This window comes from Triturus cristatus, chromosome 11 (genome assembly GCF_964204655.1).
Source record: "Triturus cristatus chromosome 11, aTriCri1.1, whole genome shotgun sequence".
Taxonomy (NCBI): domain Eukaryota; kingdom Metazoa; phylum Chordata; class Amphibia; order Caudata; family Salamandridae; genus Triturus; species Triturus cristatus.
The window spans coordinates 634,681,191-634,694,073 of record NC_140594.1 but is presented as its reverse complement, the minus strand read 5'-3'; the positions used below and the strand labels follow the sequence as shown (position 1 = coordinate 634,694,073).

General features: G+C 47.6%; 1 protein-coding gene across 4 annotated transcripts in view; it reads right to left on the bottom strand.

Moving 5' to 3' along the window:
- LOC146785213 (E3 ubiquitin-protein ligase RNF144B-like) overlaps nt 1-12,883 on the bottom strand; it is a 230,776-nt gene that overhangs the window by 121,311 nt on the left and 96,582 nt on the right. The gene's annotated exons all lie outside the window — the stretch shown is intronic.

Here is a 12,883-nt window from a genome sequence, read left to right as displayed (position 1 = left end):
GCTACATTCTACCTGTGTCAGGTAAAATGTATGCAGGGTGGGCATTCCCCCGCATCAAAGCCTCCTAGAGGTGGTGCATTGAAATCTATAAGACTTCAGTTCGCCACTTCTAAGACGCCATTGCGTCAAAACCTTATGCCTGTCCCATGGCAGGCGTAAGGGTGACGTAGGCCATTTCACATGGGGCTTGCCCCATGTGAAAGAACAAATTGCTGGAGTTGTGTCTGTATTCAGACACCCAGCAATGCGCCAATTTTACGCATACAGATAGGTCAGTTATACTGACGTATCTGTAACTCCTTGCGAGAGGATGCACCGTACTGTAAATACGGCGCATCAATGGTGTCACAATGAGGGCGCACTGAGAAGTGCTGCATTGCTGCTTTGTCGCAGCAATGCAACACTTCTCACAAATAAGGCCCTTAGTTTGCTCTGCCTTAGTGGATAAAAGAATTATTGAGGAAGCATATCGAAAAAAGATTGTTTTCTCATGAATGTAGTTGTAATCCGTGGGAAATTTAAATATGTCAATATTTTGGGACCCTTAACTCTGGGCATTGCTAATATTCAAGCAATCAATCATGGGTTTATAGAGCGCAGCTACTCACCCAGAAGGGGTCTCAAGGTGCTGAGGTGGGTGGGGGCGTGCAGCTCCTGGGATATTACGGAGCTCCGTCGAAGAGCCAGGTCTTGAGGTCCTTCAAGAACTTGGGGAGTGACGGAGTCTGTCAGAGGTGGACGGGGAGGGAGTTCCATGCCTTGGCAGCAAGGAGGGAGAAGGAGTTTCCTCCTGATCTGGTCTTCTTGATGTGTGGTACCATCGCAAGGGAGAGCTGGGCCGAGCAGAGGGATCTTAGGGGGCGTGGAACGTGAGGTGGTGGTTCATGTAGGTGGGTCCAGTGTTGTGGAGGGCTTTGTGGACGTGGGTGAGAAGCCTGAAGGTGATTCTCTTCTCGATGGGGAGCCAGTGTAGAGTTCGTAGGCATTGGCTGATGTGGCAGTGATGCGGTAGGTTGAGGATTACCCTGGCGGAGGATTTCTGGATGTTCTGTAGTTTGAGGGTGAGGTTTTAGTTGATCCCGGCGTAGAGTGTGTTGCCGTAGTCCACACTGCTGCTGATTAGGGTATGGGTGACAGTTTTCCTGTGTGCGAGGGGGATCCAGTTGAAGGTCTTTCGGAGTAGGTGGAGGGTGTGGTAGCAGGAAGAGGTGACGGCGTTGATCTGGCAGTCCATTTTGAGTCCAGGAAGATTCTGAGGCACGCGCTGCCGGGTTGCCGCCAGCTGATCGTTGTGCTGTTGCCACTTTTGTCACTTGGTTGCTGAGAGGGACTTCAACCCCCAGAAGGCCGTGCACAGGAGGAGGGGCCTCATGCCTACTAGAGCCCGCGAGGACTCCTGCAGCACGGGACGGGCACGGCCCGTGCCAATGGCGGGCCTGGACGAGGCTGGGCTCAGCCCCCCTCTTGGTCTGTAGAGCTGCGTTCTGAGGCGGGATCCAGTTCTTTGGGAGTGCCACAGGGCAGCAGCCTATGTTAGGAAGCTGCTGTAAAGCGAGTGTGCTTCATCCAACAGCCCCGTGGATCCTTTAATCGCCACTCAAGCAGGTAGGAGATGGAGTGCTGGTTGGGATTTGTATGGTTGTGCATGTCATTGCGACAACTCATAGTGATTTATTCGGCAACCCTGCACGATTCTGGGGGGGTTGAACTCTTGTTGGTATCTCCCTCCACCTGATGATTATGGGAAAATGAAATAGGTTGGAGGCAGGCAAATCGGTGCCACAAGGTACTTCTATGGATGCTTTTCTTTGTAAGAGCAGTGGGGATCATTGACAAGGAGATTGAGCTTGTCGCTCGTCGGTTGTCCCGCTCACCAGTCATCACCCCAGCCTACCTGGCACCTCAAGGGTCAGTTTAGATCGGCCGGAAGTCCAGGTAGAATCAGATCCAGGTTCAATACTTCCCAGCTCTGGTACCAGCAGACCATGGGCGGACGTAGGATCCGGACCGGGTGGTGAGGCATCACCAGTCATTGCCCGGTCACTCGGAACACCTGTGACAAGGGCGTGGAGCTCAACCCTATGCTAAGGAGCAGGCCTGGAACGGAGTTAGGCAAGGGAGTTAAAAGGAAAGGCCCGTTGTCTATGAGCAAAGCAAAACGCCCCAGGGCAGACGGGCTGGTGCAAACGGTAAACTCTGTGCCAACTGTAACTAAGGGAGATTGGGAGGTAATGATGGAGGGCTGGATGGAGACACTACTCGCAAGGATGGATCTTAAACTGGACCCTATTGTGCAACATTTAGCAGCCATTGAATTGAAGCTCCAAAAGTCCCACCAGGTCAGGCCAGCGGAGGTCCGAGCTACTTTGAGTAGGCCAAGAGGAGTGCCTGGCTCACGATCAGATGTGCCAGTGTACTCCATCACGGTCGCAATGGGCAGGGGTCTTTACCATTGATAACATCTGTGAGTGACAAGAGTGAAAGAGAACTCAGTCTCTCCCGGCCACCAATGGACTCAAATCCCTTGAAGGATTATTTAGTGCCTGCAATAGCAGATTCAGAAAACTCCCAACTGACCTGTCCTAGGTTAATAAACACCACACGTGGAGAACTGTTGAGGGGGGAAAGGGCTTGTCAGGAGACCTACCCCCAGAGTCAATCCCATATGTAGTGGTACTTGGAAATGTCCCGGTTTTACTGCAGGGTGGCATTGAAGCTTTTTTTTTTTGTTAAATAATTTTTATTGTAAAATAATAAAAGTACCAGAGTTACAATTGAACATAAGGTGAAACAATAGAACATTATAGTGTATAACATCAAAAAATATTATAATAAAGAACAATCTAATTCAGAGATAATCAGGAGAGGGGAAATGAGATCATCTTATGGTTAAGAAATGAATAAGAAGGATAAGGGTACATATTAGGATAAGTGGAAGCTAGAAGAAAGTTTTTTAAAATAAGGGAATAAGAAGGGGGAGAAAGAGAAGAAAAAACAAAACGAGGAAAAGAGAAAAAAAGTGAGATAAAGAACTAAGAAATGGAAGGGTGAGCGGATAAATAAGAAGTGAAGGGAATCCAAAATAAATCAGATTTGATTTTCTGAGATAACGTTGATGATGAGACAGTAGAAATTCTATGTTCATTACAAATAAGGTTCCACCATATCAATGTACAAACTTTGGAATCATCTTTCCAACAAGTTAGAATCACTTTAAATGCAAGGGAAATGAAAAGGTCAAACAGTTTCAAACTTGGTGTAACGTCAGGAAAATCAGAAGACATAGATCCAAGAAATACATTTTGAATTCATAATGGTATAATACAATAAAATATATTGGAAGATATGGACCAAATGGATTTCCAAAATGTAAGAACATTAGGACAGTAAAATATTAAATCTAACAAATTGCCATTGGAGGAGAGACAAGACCAAAAGAGGGAAGAGGAAGAGGGATTAATCTTATGAATATGAATAGGAGTGCAAACAGCTCTATTGTAGAGAAAAAATAAAGATTGATTAATGTTAGCAGCTATTGAAGTAGTGAACATTTTTTGCCATAATGTATTCCATCTATTAGTAGAAAGGGATAGAGAGAGGTCTTGTTCCCAAGCTAATTCAACAGTGGATTTTGGCCTATCAGATGTAGGGGTGGACAGAAGCTTGTATATGATAGAAGCTTTCGGATTGGAGTCGGAATTTGAGGTGGCTAAAGGGGTCAGTGGTGTAAAGGGTTTAGATGCAGTGGTGTCATCGGAAGAAAAGTTTGACGACAGAAATGGTTGTAGGATATTGAATATTTGTGAGTATTGGGAAGAGTAGGAGAGAGGTAAATTATAACGTTCTTGCAAGGCAGTTAAGGGTATAACAAAGTTATGGGATACAACTTGATGAACATAAAAAATACCCTTCTCTTTCCAATGTTTGAAGTAAAATGATTTGTGTCGGAATTTAATGAATTTATTATACCAAATGGAAGATGTAAGGAACTCTTGTTGAAAGGTGGCACCCTCTGTGAACAATGAGTGCATCAAGTGTTAGGAGTATTTTAAAATGGGATAATGAGAAATAAAGGAGAAATTAGACATAGAGCAGATGTCAGAAAAGGAGAAGTCGTGTAGAAAGGAGCGCTCGAAATCAATCCTTCTAGGAATCGGTGAGTCATGAGACTGTTTATTTAGAGCATAGAGTTGTCTAAGTAAGAAAGCGGTATGATATAATTTAAAATTACGAAATCTCACACCACCTTCATTTTTTGGTTTAATTAATTTAGATAAGGCAATACGAGAAGGCTTATTATTCCACAGAAATGTAATACATAGAGAATTAAGTTGTTTAAAATAGTAATTGGGGATTTTGAATGGGAACATGGAAAGTAAAAAAAGAATGAGAGGAACAATCATCATTTTAATAGAATCCAGTGCACCCCACCAAGAAAGAAAGAGAGGGTACCAGGAATTAAATGACATTTGAAGCTTGAGTTTTAGTGCATTAAAGTTATGTAAGAGAGTATGAGGGATATTAGAGGAGAACCATACACTCAAATGTTTAATTTTGGAGGGACACTATTTGAAATTGGTGTTGGAAAACATGTATTGATAACAGGTAGAATTTAAAGGTAAGGCATTGAAGCTTTTGACCAACTTAAGAACAAAGTCCTACATTGGCTGTCTCATGACACAACATTGGGCTAAAGAATGGAGGGTTTTATCAACATGGTTCGAAGAGTTTCGTGCGTTGGGAAATCCTGTAAATATATGGAAGGAGACTGCGTGGTAATCAACTTTAATAGGCCTCACCTGGTAGACAGGATTTTGCACACAGTCAGTGACAATAATTGCTGTGGCACCATATCATCTATAGTAGCCCTCCCCTGGAACACTTTTATAGTTTTTGGAGTAGAATAAGACCACTTGAGGAAGGGAATGTCTGGATTCATCCGGCTCTTCCCCTGCGACGACAGCCCTTTAGACAGTCAACGATTCAAGATACCCCATCTTCAAATGATTTGCTCCCCTGGATACCCTGGACTCTTGTGATTGACTTATTGAGAAAGATCTGGTACGGTTATCTCCATCGTTTAACCCCGCGATTACTCCAGCCCCTATTCGTACTAGAGAAGGAAAGGCATGTATATGTTGTCGTGGAATATTGCTGGGATAGTAAGTAAGCTGAATGACCCTAACTGGTGCGCTTTTATAAAAGGTTTTGATGTAATATGTCTCCAGGAGGCATGGGTCATCACTAAAAGTATTTTTCTCAAGGGATACAAGACCATTTTGGTGCCCACAACTCCATCCAAGGGGGAAGACATAAGGGAGGTCTGATTACATTTGTTTCCTTGGCCGTCAATTGTTGTTTGAAGGTGTTGTAAATGGACAATCCCTGTGTGCAGGCTTTGTTATTTTCACAGGGGTCAAACAAGCTGCTGTTATTGAACTTTTATAACACTGTTACTGCCCTAAATGTTTGTAATATTTCTAGGCTCGGTGTGTCTATTAACAGTATGATAGCAACGTTTAATCAAAAGGGTTTTTCTCATGATCGCAGGGGATTTCAATCTTCATCTATGAGGGACCCAGCTGAGTTATATCCTCCTAATACAGGATGTTCGCGTTGGGTGGGAAGGCATGTAGAGCATACGAAGCAAGGAGAACTACTTAACCTATTAGTGAAAGAATTGGATCTGACTATGGCATTGTGCCATAGTCAGATCCAATAGTCAGATAGATGGGATCATAAAGGGAGGTCTCTTGTCCCCACCTTCTCAGGGAGGGGGTGTGCATCTTACATTGATTTTATTTAGGTGTCTACTCCCTTCCTCCTTTTTCTGATGGAGTTTTCAATTAAGGAGAGTATTTATAGTGATCACAATCCCTTATGTGCTACAGTCAGTTGGTTTGAGTTAAGGCAAGATAGGTTGAAAAGAGAATGGGGTCCCTCAAGGTTACAGATCAGGGCAGAAGGTTAAGGTGGACCCAGATCACACCAGAATCTTTCTAAAAGTCCCTTGCAGCAAGGTGTAAAGGGAAACTTGATATTTGCGGTAAAGGACAGGAAACGCCGGGGAGCATCCTTGACGCATTTGCTTCTATTTCTTATGCTATTGGGAACCTCTTAAAGGCACCAATTAGGCACCCAAATGAGCACACCCCAAGATGGTATGACCGTAATTGTTCCAGAGCAGCAAGGGAATTGAGGGGAGCGTTACGTACCAAACCCAGGGACCCAGACCTAGTGAGAGCCTGAACAAGACGTGGAGCGGTGCCAAAGCAGTGGTTCGCAATTCTAATGACAGTAAAGTAACAAGTCAGTTCCCGATCCAGAGAGGGGTACGACAGGGGTTCAAATTGGCCCCATTTTTATTTAACTTATATATTAACAATCTAGAAAAGGATCTGATAGCCACACACACAGATGTACAAGCAGCAGCTCGTTGACGGAGTCGGTGAGACCAGGGATGTGTTGCGAAGTGAGTCGTTGCTCTCAGTAGTGATTTCAGGACATGGAATCCTGTGACGGACTCAATGACAGAGTCTGTTACCCTTTTCTTCTCCGGCGACGATCAGAGACAGTTCCCTTTTGCATTCCTGAGACCTCTAGAACAGGGGGAAAGCTCAGTTTCAAGCCCTTGGAGATCTTTTCTTCAAGCAGGGGCACAAAACAAGCAGCAAAGTCCTTTTCTCCTTTCCTCGGCAGCAGACAGCAACCAGCACAGGGGCAGTATTCCTCCTCAGCTTATCCGGCTCTTCTCCTTGGCAAAGGCTCTTCTTGATTTCCCAGAAGTGATCTAAAAGTCTGGAGTCTGGGTCCCTCTTTTTATACACCAAAATCCTTTGTTCTCTGAAGGCAGAGAGTGTCTGTACCCAGCCAAAGCCAGTTCTGTCCTCACTGGTGCATCTTCCTGGCAGGAGGTGGAGGCAGCATTGTTGAAGGCAGTCCAGGCCCATTCAGGTGAAAAGAAAATCTACTCTCCCTACTCTAAATGCAGCCCAGGTCTATTCAGCCCAGCCCTGATTCATCAGACTTCTGGAGCCACTGCCCTTCTCCAGCCCCTGTCATCCAAAAGCCAGACATGCAATACACAAACCTAGCAGAGGCACACTGGATAGTTGGGCAAGAAAATACCTACTTTCTAAAAGTGAAATTTCCAAACACAGTAAGTAAAAGTCACCCTCACTAAAAAATGCCCTTTAACATTCTGAGTTCAGGCATTTTAAACTTTATTTTTCTACCTTGTTCCCAGGGCCAGTAATGTTTATAAGATGTTATTAACATACTCCCCATTCTGTCCTATGGAACAGTTGGCCTTCAAATAGAGAAAAACAAAATTGGCAGTAATTCACTATCAGGACATGCCACTCACATCAGGGCATGTCTTACCTTTCACATACAATGCACCCTGCCCACCGGGGTACCTTGGGCCTACCTTAGGGGTGTCTGACATGTAAGAAAAGGGAAGGTTAGGGACTGGAAAGTGTGTGCACTTGCAAAGTCATCCCCAGGCTGCACACAAGCTCTGCAATGGCAGGCCAGAGTCACATTTTAAGGCTGCTTCTGTGGGTGGCACAATCAGTGCTGCAGCCCAATAGCAGCATCTGATTTTGTCAGGATCACCTCCGTTGCGCCTTCCTAGCCTTCAGCGGACTACATTTCCCAGAAGTCGGAGTCCCGAGGAAGGGATTTAAGCGCCAGGGGCGCTCGAGACGGCGCGCGTAATTAACGTCACCCGGACCTCTCGCGGCTGCGAGAACGAGAAGAGTCCGACTTCTGAAGTTGCCGGATTCGAACACAACTTCGGAGGCTCCTTGTCCTGACCCCCTTGTACCGAGGGACGAGGCAGAGAAGTCAACTGCACGTCCCATATCCTGGAGCAGACGGCGAGTCTGCGAGTCTTTCGGTGGCGGTGCCCACAGAAGGTAAAGACCTTTGATTCCCGAGGGGCGGCTCAGCCCCCCATTGTTCCGCGTTAGCTGCGGGTAGGAAACGGACTATTCCGAGCGCTGCAACGCCCAGATCGGGTACCCCCCCCCCCCCAACAAGGTACCGAACTTAGACAGCAGGAGGCGGCGGAATACTGCGGTGGTCACAACCGCGTATTGCCGAGCGCCCTCACTTTCTCCGCATTTATTGCCTTATCTTTGTTTACGTTTATTTGCACTTCTCAAGACAAATCCCAGTGTGAGGAGCTTTATAACTATTGAATAAACCTGTTTTCCTGGCGACATTGTGCTAAACTATTGAACACTGCCAGGATTGCCGGTGAATTATTTCCCCTGATCTTTGAAGTCTCTGAGTAAGGTGGAGTTAACCTTACAGGTGAAAGAGACTACGGATGATCCTTGGATATTCATCAGTCCCAGCCACATCTACGTAAAGGGTAATAGTATATCTAAGGGAGGGGAACGATCTTTATTATGTTCTAATAGGAAGTGTATCAGGTGGTGAAGCTTGTGTTTTTGTATCATTACAGGTGTATGCTTCCTGGGAGGGCATGTATCTACCTCGGGACCCCGGCTACTCTTTTACAGGTAGAGGCATTGCATTAATAGCGAGAAGGGTGTAGAGTAGCTAGAAGTTCCTGTATTTGACTCTGTTGCCTTTTGTCGTTTCAGGTTTCCCTTCCCCCGCTGTCCGTTTCCTTTCCTTTCCCTCGCCTGATAATTCGAATGCCCTGTTTAGTTATCTCTTCAGGGACTTGGTAATATCAGGAGGTGGACGCTCTTATCTACACGACTGAATCCTGTGGAGCCGGGCCTGACAGATTTACAGGCCTTGGGAACACACAGTGCACTATACTAGGGTCTGACAGGTAAATCAAATATGCCAATTATGGAATCACTAATCCATAACAACAATTTACAAAAGGAGCACTAGCACTTTGGCATTGAACAGCAGTGACAAAGTGCCCAAAGCATCTAAACCAGCAAAACAAAGTCCAACACATAGCAAAACACAGGAGGCAAAGGCAGAAAATGCAGGGGAGACCTACGCCAATGGTGCCAGGCCTAACAAGTGTCCCTTCCAGTTGAAATGTGGGGAGAACTGCCCTCCCGCTTGGGAGTTCTCTTCACTAAGGCAGAAAAATCAGGACAGACCATCAGCATTGGCTTGTTCTGTACCACAGTGGTGTTCCACCGTAAAGTCCATTCCATGTAGGGAAATGGACCACCTCAACAGCTTTGGATTCTCACCCCTCATCTGCATCAACCATCTGAGGAGCCTGTGGTCTGTCTGAACCCAGAAGTGAGTCCCAAACAAGCTTGGCCTCAGCTTCTTCAGCACCCAGACCACAGCAAATGCATCACGCTCAATCACACTCCACCTCTGTTCCTGTGGAAGTAAACTCCCACTAATGAAGGCTTCAGGTTGGTCTAGGCCCTCTTCATTCAGCTGAGAGAGCAAAGTCCCCACACCATGCTCTGAAGCATCTGTCTGCACAATTAACTCTTCTGAAAAGTTGGGTACCTTAGGTATGGGCGCCGTGCACATGGCAGATTTCAGGGCATCAAAAGCTTTCTGGCAGGCGTAAGTCCAGTTCACTTTCTTGGGCTGTTTCCTGGAAGTAAGACCTGTCAAGGGGGCCTCAATTGTGCCATACCCCTTGACAAACCTCCTGTAATACCCTGTGAGTCCTAAAAAGGCTCTTACCTCTGTCTGGGTCTTGGGGGGCTCCCAAGCCAGAATGGCATCAATCTTGGGCTGTAGGGGCGCCACCTGGCCGCGCCTAACCTGGTGTCCCAAGTACAACACAGAACCCTGCCTGATCTGGCACTTACTCGCCTTGATGGTGAGGCCTTCCCTCCGCAGCGCCTTCAACACTTCCCAGCGGTGGTGCAGATGTTCCTTCCAAGTGGCACTAAACACAGTGATGTCGTCCATGTAGGCGGCACTGAAATCCTTCAGCCCAACCAACACCTGGTTGACCAACCTCTGAAAGGTGGCAGGGGCACTCTTCATCCCAAAGGGCGTCACCTGGAATTGGTAGTGCCCATCTGGTGTGGAGAATGCTGACCTCTCTCTTGTCCCATCAGTTGAGACAATCTGCCAGTACCCAGTCGTTAAGTCAAACGTACTGAGGTACCGGGCAGCTCCCAACCGATTGATGAGCTCATCAGCTCTGTGGATGGGGTGCGCATCACTACTGGTGACTAAATTGAGCCCTCTGTAGTCCACACAGAGTGGAGTTCTGGTGTGGCACCGGGTGCGGCAGCCTTCAGGACCAAGACCATAGGGCTGGCCCAAGGGCTGTTTGAGGGCTCAATCCTCAGCTCCTCCCCCTCCCCGCAAAATGTCCGCAAAAGCCTAGAGCTCCGGAGCTACGGCCACGCTTTTCCAAAAGAATCCTGTTCAGTAACCCCCCTAACTGCCAATGACTACACCTGATGAGGCAGCGGAATGCTCCGCGACCAACGAACCACGGCTGAACTATGGAATACGGCCTGCTGGATCGAGAACGGCACCATTGTCCGAAGTGGACTCCAATCCCAAAATGGCGGCAGCGAACTAAACACCCATGTAGCCGTGAACTTTGTACTTGGCCCACTCCACACCAACTACCGCAGCCTGTTTCTGGGAACTAATCCAGCGCGGTGTCTCTTGTACTCGGCAATCATCAGCTGGACACATTAAATAAAGCAAAGTGCAATCGGGAAGTCTACGGCGGTGTGTATAAGATGGCGGTGACCCAGTCATACCTGACAGCAGAGCTTCCAGTGTAGTGATACAACGGTTTCCCTCCGTGCGCAGCTGTTCCTTGAGGGGAAATCCACCCATCCACTCACCAGTTTACGTTTAAGGTACCCTTTTACTTTTTGAGCAAATTCCTGCTGCACGCCGATCTGGTCCTCATTGCTGCCTGACCCTATGATGGCAACTGTTACCACACCAGCGCCAATAAAGTCAGCGCCGTGACAGCGCCCAACTCACCGTGCACAGCGCCCAGCTCACCGTCCTGCAAGGGAGATTCTACCATGCTTACCTCGCCTACTTACTTATTGTTTCTGTTGATCCACGGCCAATTAAACAACCGAGCACATCAATCTCCAGACCCACAGTGGTCGCACTTCTAAGGCAGCGAGTGAGGGCATAGAGGTTGGCCCCAGCGATCCCAATAGGAGTTTTGATGACCTGCTGGTGCCTAGACTGGTCCCCTGTGAAAGCCATGCTGGTGCTTTTGAAATGAGAATCGCCAAGCCTGACCCTAAAATGGCGCCCGCCAAGTCAATACCACCAATGAGGGAGGATGTCCCTTAAGACGAAGGGTCCCGCTGTTTAACCTGGTCAAAGGCATTGCAGAGTTAAAGAAACGCAGATCTAGTGGCAAGACCAGCTGCAGAATCACGGGGATCAACCGATTTAACTTGCCTGACTTTAAGATGGCAGTCAAGCTCCATATCCTATCCTACCTTCCTTGTCATCTCCATTCTCCCGTTTCCGGACTCGAGACCTTTGGACTCTTCATGATCTTCATTCTATCTCGGCTGAGCCCGAGCATCATGGCTCGATTCCCAGTGGAGCTGCATCGACAGCTATAGGGGAGATTGGGTCTGGCTCACTGCTAGAGCCGTCACCTACTCAGTCGGACTTCTGCCATAGGTCTCATCGTTTTAACCGCTGCTGTTCTCCTCCCTATGGACTTCCAGCTCTCTCCAACACTACCTTCAATGGAACTATGATGTTGCCCCCCGGGCCTGCTTAACCTTTGGCTGATACCCGATGGAGCTATCATACGTAGCTATAGAGGAGATGGGCCCTTGGATTCACCCCCTCGGCCGACACCTACCCAACCGGACATTGGACATTGTTTATTCTCGTCTCCCAGTTATGTTCCCTTCCCTCCCCCGCATCTAGGGGCATGATCACCATGAGGCTCCTTTTCCCCCCCTCTGCCTCTACTGTCCCCTACTGTTCTTCACCCCATGCCCTTTCTTCTGCCTCCTGATATGCTCCCAATCCCCTCTACTGTTCCCCCTTTTTCCCTCCTTACTCCATCAGTTTAATTTTTCTATGTCAAGAATGCACTAGTAACAAATGTAACTGTAAATGATTTAATGCTGTAACATTGTTTAATCCTCTTGTAAAGCGCTCTGATGTCTCCGGGTCTAGCCAGCACTATATAAAACTCGATAAATCAATCACCCCTACCGCTAACATCTTGGAAACCTCCTCCTTGATGCAAGCTGTGACCCTGTCAGTCACTTTGTAAATCTTATGCTTTACTGGAGGACTGTCCCCAGTGTCCATATCATGGATGCAACACTGAGTGACACCGGGGGTCAGGGAGAACAGATCAGGAACCTGTCCCAACAGTTGGCAGCAGTCACTCTGCTGTTCAAGGGTCAGGGCGGGAGAGAGAGAGGTTCAAACCGTCTACTGACCCATCTTGCTCCATTGCAGACAGGAGGTCAAGAATAGGCTCAGTCTCATCTTCCATCCAGCATCTGTTGCTGGGAGCATGCCCACTTCGGACCTCTCCAAGTGGGGCTTCAGGCAGTTCACATGTAGGACCAGCAATGGGTTCCTAGGAGACTGCAAGTCCACCAAGTAGGTGATGTTACTTTTGCGCTCCACCACCTCAAATGGTCCGGTCCACTTATCCTGGAGCGCACAAGGCTCCACTGGGGCCATGACCCAAACCTTCTGTCCAGACTGAAACTCGATCAGAGTGGCATTCTGATCATACCAGCGTTTCATTTCCTCCTGGCTGGCTTCCAGGTTCATCTCACAAAAAGTGAAGGACTGGCCTCACACACTCCTCCGTCCAGGGAGGAGAGACGGACACAGTTAGGTGCTACGGCTGAAGGCGCACCATGATGCAAGTCTGACTAAAGGGGTCTTCCCTCCATTCCTCCTCCCATGGAGCACGTAGGTTGAGGCTCTT